The 6,869-nt window shown below is 46.6% G+C and overlaps 1 protein-coding gene across 2 annotated transcripts in view; it reads right to left on the reverse strand.

Moving 5' to 3' along the window:
• Positions 1–6,869, reverse strand: part of PRICKLE2 (prickle planar cell polarity protein 2) — a 252,106-nt gene that overhangs the window by 103,801 nt on the left and 141,436 nt on the right. Inside the window, exon 1 of one of the 2 annotated variants that reach the window (XM_081184052.1) lies at positions 5,689–6,479. The exons of the other annotated variant lie outside the window; for it this stretch is intronic. The gene's annotated coding sequence lies outside the window, so the exon portion shown is untranslated. Of the gene's footprint in view, positions 1–5,688; positions 6,480–6,869 lie in introns of those variants that run through there. 2 annotated transcript variants of the gene reach the window in all.

Here is a 6,869-nt window from a genome sequence, read left to right on the forward strand (position 1 = left end):
GCCTTTATCCTGCCCTGTACATTCAAAGCAGTATTACATCACTTTAAACAGAAAAGGGTTTTCCCCAAAGAATCCTGGGAACAGTAGTTTGCTCAGGGTGCAGAGAGTTGTTAGGAGACCCCTATTTCCCTCACAGAGCTACAATTCCCAGTGACAGGAAATCTGTGGGCAGATTGCTGGGAAATTCAAAGCTGCCTCAGACTAAGCCAGTTACAGGTAGGTACCTGTGTTGGTCTGCTGTAGTCAAAACAAAATTTTAAAAAATCCTTCCAGTAGCACCTTAGAGACCAACTAAGTTTGTTATTGGTATGAGCTTTCGTGTGCATGCACACTTCTTCAGACTAAGCCAGTTGGACTACAACTCTGAGGCTGGTCGGGGCTGGGGGGAACTGTGGTCCAAAAGATCCAGAAAGCACCAGGCTGTTGAGAACTTGGGCAGCAGTTGTCCGCTTCTTCAGACTGGAGTTTTGCCTATTTCCACCCTGGGGATGCCTGAGGTTGAACAGGGGACCTTCTGCACACACAGCCATGTGCTCTATGACTGAGCTATGGACTGTCCCTGTTGCTAGTCTGGCAGCAAGTGGGTTGGATGTCTTCGCCAGGCAATAGAAACCAGGGCAGGGGGAACTTTTTCATCCCTTCTGGGCAACCTTCAGGGATGGGGGCACAAGCCCATGGTGGGTGGGGCCTGAGGCAAAAGTGGGTGGAGCAACAATTGTCAAGTTTGTCTTTCTACAGTGGGCTGGTTTCCACACACCATTCTCAATCCTCCATGCAGGCAGCCAATATACAAGAGTTCAAGGGCATAATTCAGCCAGGCCAAACACTCAAGAAGGGCATGAAGCAGGGCTGGTAAAGGGTGTAGGGAGAATCCTGAGGGCCGGAGGCTAGAGAAGCTTGGAGGCAGGATAGGCTGAGAGATTGTGAGTGGCCCAATGTAATCAAGTGCGCTTCATGGAGGAGTGAAGATTTGAATCTGGTTTCACCCAGAAACAACAACAGTATCTGCTATGACACATTAGCTCTTGAATTTTCTCTCTCGTTGGGCTACGTTTAAGCAGGGAAGTGCTTTCTCTATTAGTTGTGTTTTTATTAGCCTTCAGCCATGCAATGACTGCTATGTGGCCAGACTCTACAAGACCTAGATGTTTAAGTAAACAAATACTTCAAGGAATGAGAGGGACACGAGGGACCAAAAGGATCAGGCCTCTTAATCACCTTCGGCCGTATTCCTCATAACCTTGCAGTTATCTGAACTTAATTCCTGGTTACTTTTATGGCCAAAGTGATGGCAGGGCCCTGAAAGCCTTTCTGGAAATAATATTCATAAAACCGGAGCATTTCTGGTTCTGTCCCTCTGTGCTTGGCCTTCAGCCAAAAGATAAAGGGATCAGAAAGCAGAACCTCCTCCAAGTGGAAATTGGAAAAGCGGCGGGTGGGGGAATTACGTTGTTGCCATTTGAAAGAAAATTTGGAAATACAAAATTACCGGATTCACAGCCGAGTAACTACTGACAGGAGAGAACATCCTACTTATCTTTTCCTTGCCACAGGTGTATAAGCCAATCCAATTTCCTGGCTTCAGGCTGCAATGGCAGAAGCGAGCAAAGCAGAGGTGTCCAACTCTGTCTCACACCTATTTTAAATTTTTTAAATTTTGGTTAATGGTAATGTGCAGGGCAACTCTTACAGGTGGCGACGACGACAGTGGTATTCAACCTCAAGGGTGTTGGTTACAGAAGGCCCAGGGGTGGGGGGCTAAGTCTTTTGCACCAAGTTCCAGGCCCCATCTGCCCCGGATATTTAAAGCACTGACATGCCTCTTTAAAATCCCCTTAGCTTCCCCCAAAGAATCTTGAGAACTGTAGCTTGATAAGGCCACTGAGAGTTGTGGGGAGACCCCCTATCCATAGCTGCCAACGTTTCCCTTTTTAAAATGGAAATTCCCTTATTCTGAATAGGATTCCTTGCAAGAAAAGGGAAAAGTTGACAGCTATGCCCCTATCTCCCTCACAGAGCTGCTATTTGCAAAGTGGTTTAATAGTTAGACCCTTTCCTTCTGAGAACTCTGTGAATTATAGCTCTGGGAGGGGAGCCGGAACCTCCTAGCAACTTTCTGCACACGTTTAAGAAACACCAGTTCCCACAATTCTTTTGGCTGTTTAAAGTGGTACGATACTGCTTTAAATGCCTAGCGCAGATGGGAGCCTGCAAAGCGCAACACTGCCACCCATCTCCATAATTTTCCCAGGTACATCAATACCATAGTGATTAGCGTATGCAAATTTGTGCCACGAGCCTGCGCCCCAAGTCCTTTAAGTGCTAAACAACACCCATTCTTGGTTCAGCCTATGCCACCCCAATCTGCTCACCTGTTCTCAGCTTTCCACAGGTAGGAAAAGGATCCGTGATAAACATCGCAAAATTTCCCCTTTCCCAAATACTCCAGTTCTTGGGGGATATATGCAGCTGTGCAGCTCTGTTAGAAGCTGCAGCAGCCCTGGACAGCTTGAAAACAATAAATTTTATTTTACATCCTCAAATCTCTTTAAAAAGTATCCATCTCCTGACCTAAAATCTGTTTTCATGGGCATTACAGCTCTCTCTCTCTCTCTCTCTCTCTCTCTCTCTCTCTCTCTCTCTCTCTCTGTGTGTGTGTATGTTTCTGGCCCCGTGATCATCAAATGCCCAACTTTTGGAAGTGCCATTAAGGGTTCCCATATGGCAGAGAGCAAACACACTAGCCTAAACAGCCGGCAAACTTAGCAGGAACTGTCAGATTCCTAATGGCAACTCAAAACACACCACTGTGTGCATTCAGCAGATGCCATCATTTCAAGTGCACTTTTTTTGGTGGGGCGGGGGATAAAGAAAGGCTAGAGAATGACAGATCTCTAAATACACCCTGTGATTTTTAATTCCATAGCAGTTTGTATAGCATGAGTGTGCTTTTAAAGGCTTGCACCGCTCCGTGGGTTATCTTGTGTGGTTTTTAATTATGCTGTTCAATTGCTTTTCCAGCTCAGCGAGATAGCATGCAGTCATCCCATCTCAATGGATTCCTTTATAGCCACTTAAATAAGCAGAGGAGTCTGCCTCAGAAAGAAGGCATTCTATCTTTCACATTCAGGCTTTATTTCTGAACAGAGTAGCCTCTCTTTTTTTTCTTTTTTCTTTTTTTGCAGATAGCTGTATGCAGTCTAGCTGAACACAGGAAACTACATTTTCAAGCTGGCGCAGTCCAGTGGGAACTGTATAATTAAAACACATGCAAGATAACCCGTGCTGCAGAGCAAACCTGCGGAAGGGCACATAAGCTGAACGGGAGGTGCAGAAGATCCTAGGTTCAATCCTGACATCTCCTGATAGGGCTCAGAACATCCCCTGTCTGAAACCCTGAAGAGCTGCTGCCAATCTGCGTAGACGATACTGAATTATCTGGGCCATTGTGCTCACTTAGTTGAAGGCAGCTTCTCAACAGCTCAGTGGGTTACAGCATGGTGCTCATAATGCCAAGGTTGTGGGTTCGATCCCCGTATGAGATAGAGCTGCACATTCCTGCATTGCAGGGGGTTGGACTAGATGACCCTTGGGTTACCTTCCAACTTCTATGATTCTAAGCCTCGTTTTCTGTGCTGCGTAACAGAGGCTAAGGGTACAGGTGTACACTGGACATGGCACAAATGATATCCCCCTTGCACTAGTAGAACAGCAGCAACCCTAGAGTCTTCATAGCAATGCAGATTCTCCATCACCTATCCCAATCCTCCTGATCTCCAGATGTTCTGAACAGCAACTCCTATTGTAGCTCCGGGTAGTATGGCCAATGATCAGGCATGACAGGAGTCCTAGCCCCAAACATCAGGAGAGTGCACCCATCACACTTATTCTGATGCCCGAGAGCAAAAGAGTGATGAGGCTATGAATTAGACCTGGACACTGTGCAAAAGTCTTATCTGGAAGCAGTGGCGTAGCGTGGGTTGTCAGCACCCGGGGCAAGGCAAGTAATTTGCGCCCCCTAACCCGTGGATTTGCGCCCCCTAACCCTAACCCCCAGATGTTGCGCCCGGTGCGCCCGGGCCCCCCTGCACCCCCCACGCTACGCCACTGTCTGGAAGCAAGAGGTTGCCATTGCTCTGAGTTGACACCAAGCCTCCCTCCAGCCCAGAGCAATGATTACATCCATTACTCCTCTTCCTCAAAGCTCATTATACTATTTTATACATTTCATTGTGCTCCGGCAATTCTTTTTTGGGGGGAATTATTTTACAAGGAATCCCTACATACATTCTGGAGTCATGGTAGCCTTGATTCAAAGCCCATTAGGACATGGTCAGTCTTCATTTGCAAAGAAGCGGAAGACCACATGTCAGAGCTCTCCTGTTACCAAGGGAGAAAATGGAAGGGTTTCTAACATGCTTTGGGATATTAGAAGACTTCAGAGTCTTTTTAATATGGTAATTATTTCAAAGTTCAGTATCCCTTGAGACAAGCTGGACTTACCCATCTGTGAAAGTAATCAGAATGAGAAAAAGTGTGTGTGTGTGTGTGTGTGTGTGTGTGTCTGTGTGTGTGTGTATTCTAAACCACTTAGGGTTCCGACAAGAAGGAACCAAATTTTATTTAAAAAGTAAATATAACTGGCAAACGAAACAGAGTTGTATTGCTTTGGTACAGTAAAACTCATTGCATGAAGAGAAAGCCAAAAACTCCAGAAGAAGGTATTGTGGCTAGTACTGAAAACTAACCAGCCTTGACTTTACGATGCATCCAGATCACACATCAAAATCAGAGCACAAGGCTCTGATAACGTCTCCTTTAAAGGCACTTGACATGCAAGATGAAATAATCACCGATTAAAGGGAAGCAGGACAAGTTAAGGGGGGAAGTGAGACAGAATTGCAAGGAGTGGTGGCTTTTAACTGGTGGGAATAATGAGTCTTGCTTTATTTCTTGCCTTCTTGGCACATCCCAGTTGCTGGAAGTAGAAAAGGGCAAACGACCGGATTAAAAACTCCATGGCCACAGGTTGTGCTGATGTGGCCTGTGTGCCCTGCCTTTTCAAAGTAAGCTTTAAGGAAACACAGAAAAAATAAAAGACAGAAAGAAAAACCATCTCGGTTCAGCAATTACAGGGATCCGGCTGTTTCTAAAGAAAACAAAGGTGTGAGATGACACTCTGTGTGTCAAGGGCCTTTTGTGTATCTTCTAAGGACTGCAAAAAGGGGAGGAAAAGAAAAAAAGGGGGGAGACACCAGTCACGCTAAAAATATCATCTGCTAGAAGTCTGAGTCATCAACAGTTCGCTTCAAAATCCCTAAAGGTCTTAAACACTCTGGGGCACAAATGACCATGAAGTAAAATTAACTCTGACAGATGTTTGTAGGGGGTGGGGTGGTGGAGACTCCCCTCCCCCCTTTGCAATTATTTAAAAGAAGATCAAGTTGCTTAAGTATTTTTCTTCTGACTTCCTGGCGATTTTAAATGCCCAGGCTAGCAATTAACTATTTCAGTGAACAGCAGCCCTGACTCCCAAGGCAAGAGAGATGCAGACGGACGCGCAAAGCCATCCCGCTAAAGTGTGTTTCAGAATTATATTTCGGCTGGCCGCATCCACAGCTATGTACGGTTCACTACCTTATTATATATACCCTACAGAGACATAAACCACAAAGCATCATAGCTTACCTGCTCCGGCCGCCTCCGAGTCCAGATTTCGGCAAGTTTGGTTTTTTTGATTTTGAATTTTAAATCCACCAAGCCCCTCCAACCCCCCCCCCCACCGCTGGGGCGGGGTCTTGCTTTTAGTTTACTTTCCTTTGGTGCACGTTTGCTTGCAAAAGCCCAGGGAACACTGCAGCATGGTGAAGTATCTTGTTTTCTGTTTTTGCAAAGCGGGGTGGGGGAGAAAAACCCAATAGCACTGTTGATAGGCTAGTGGTGGGAGGATTTCTTGAAATGAGCAGCAGCAGCAGACTCTCTGGTCAAATCCTTCCAGGAGACACGCACACACATAAAAACATAGGGTGGCTTGCGAGGAAAAAATCTGCTGTGCGTTTGCATAGGCTTGGGAGAGCTTAACGTTGCCTTCCTCGGAATTCCAGCTTTGCCAAGGGATTCTCTCCCTTTCTCTCCCCTTCTCTTCCTCCCACCTTCCTTCCTTCCTTTCACCCTGTCAGTCCATCTCCTCCCTTGCAGCCGGCCAAGTAACTCCAGCGGAGCCCCAACTCCGGGTTTACTGAGTGACCCTGGGAGACAGCGGAGCCTGCATCCAATCCGCAGTCCCGCCTCCCTCTCGGAGCCGGAGAGAGCTTCAGTTTGCTCCGCGCAGCCCCATCGCGGCGCATTCGCTGGCTCGCCGGGCTGGGAGGCTTCGCTGTTGCAGTGCTCGCCTCTCCTGCATGCTAATGAGGCGGTGATGTCAGCAAGTCAAAGGCGCTACATCTGGACAGTTCAGCGAATGGCCCGCCGGCCAGCGCCTGGGATTTAGATCTATATGCAAATCAGGCTGCTCTCTGCAAATCAATACGCCGTCTCACTTCCCCTGCTCTTTTTGCACGGCCAAGAAGAAGAACATCTTTTTTGAAAAAACATGTGCATCATAATCAAAATAAAAAAATTCCTTCCTGTAGCACCTTAAAGACCAACTAAGTTAGTTCTTGGTATAAGCTTTCGTGTGCATGCACACTTCTTCAGATACAGTGTGCATGCACATGAAAGCTTATACCAAGAACTAACTTAGTTGGTCTTTAAGGTGCTACAGGAAGGAATTTTTTTATTTTGACTATGGCAGACCAACACGGCTACCTATCTGTAGCATGTGCATCATAAGTTATGGGAGTTGCCCAGTTCTCTCTCCACGAGCAAAA

This window comes from Podarcis bocagei (genome assembly GCF_964188305.1).
Source record: "Podarcis bocagei genome assembly, chromosome: 2".
NCBI classification, from domain to species: Eukaryota; Metazoa; Chordata; class Lepidosauria; order Squamata; family Lacertidae; genus Podarcis; species Podarcis bocagei.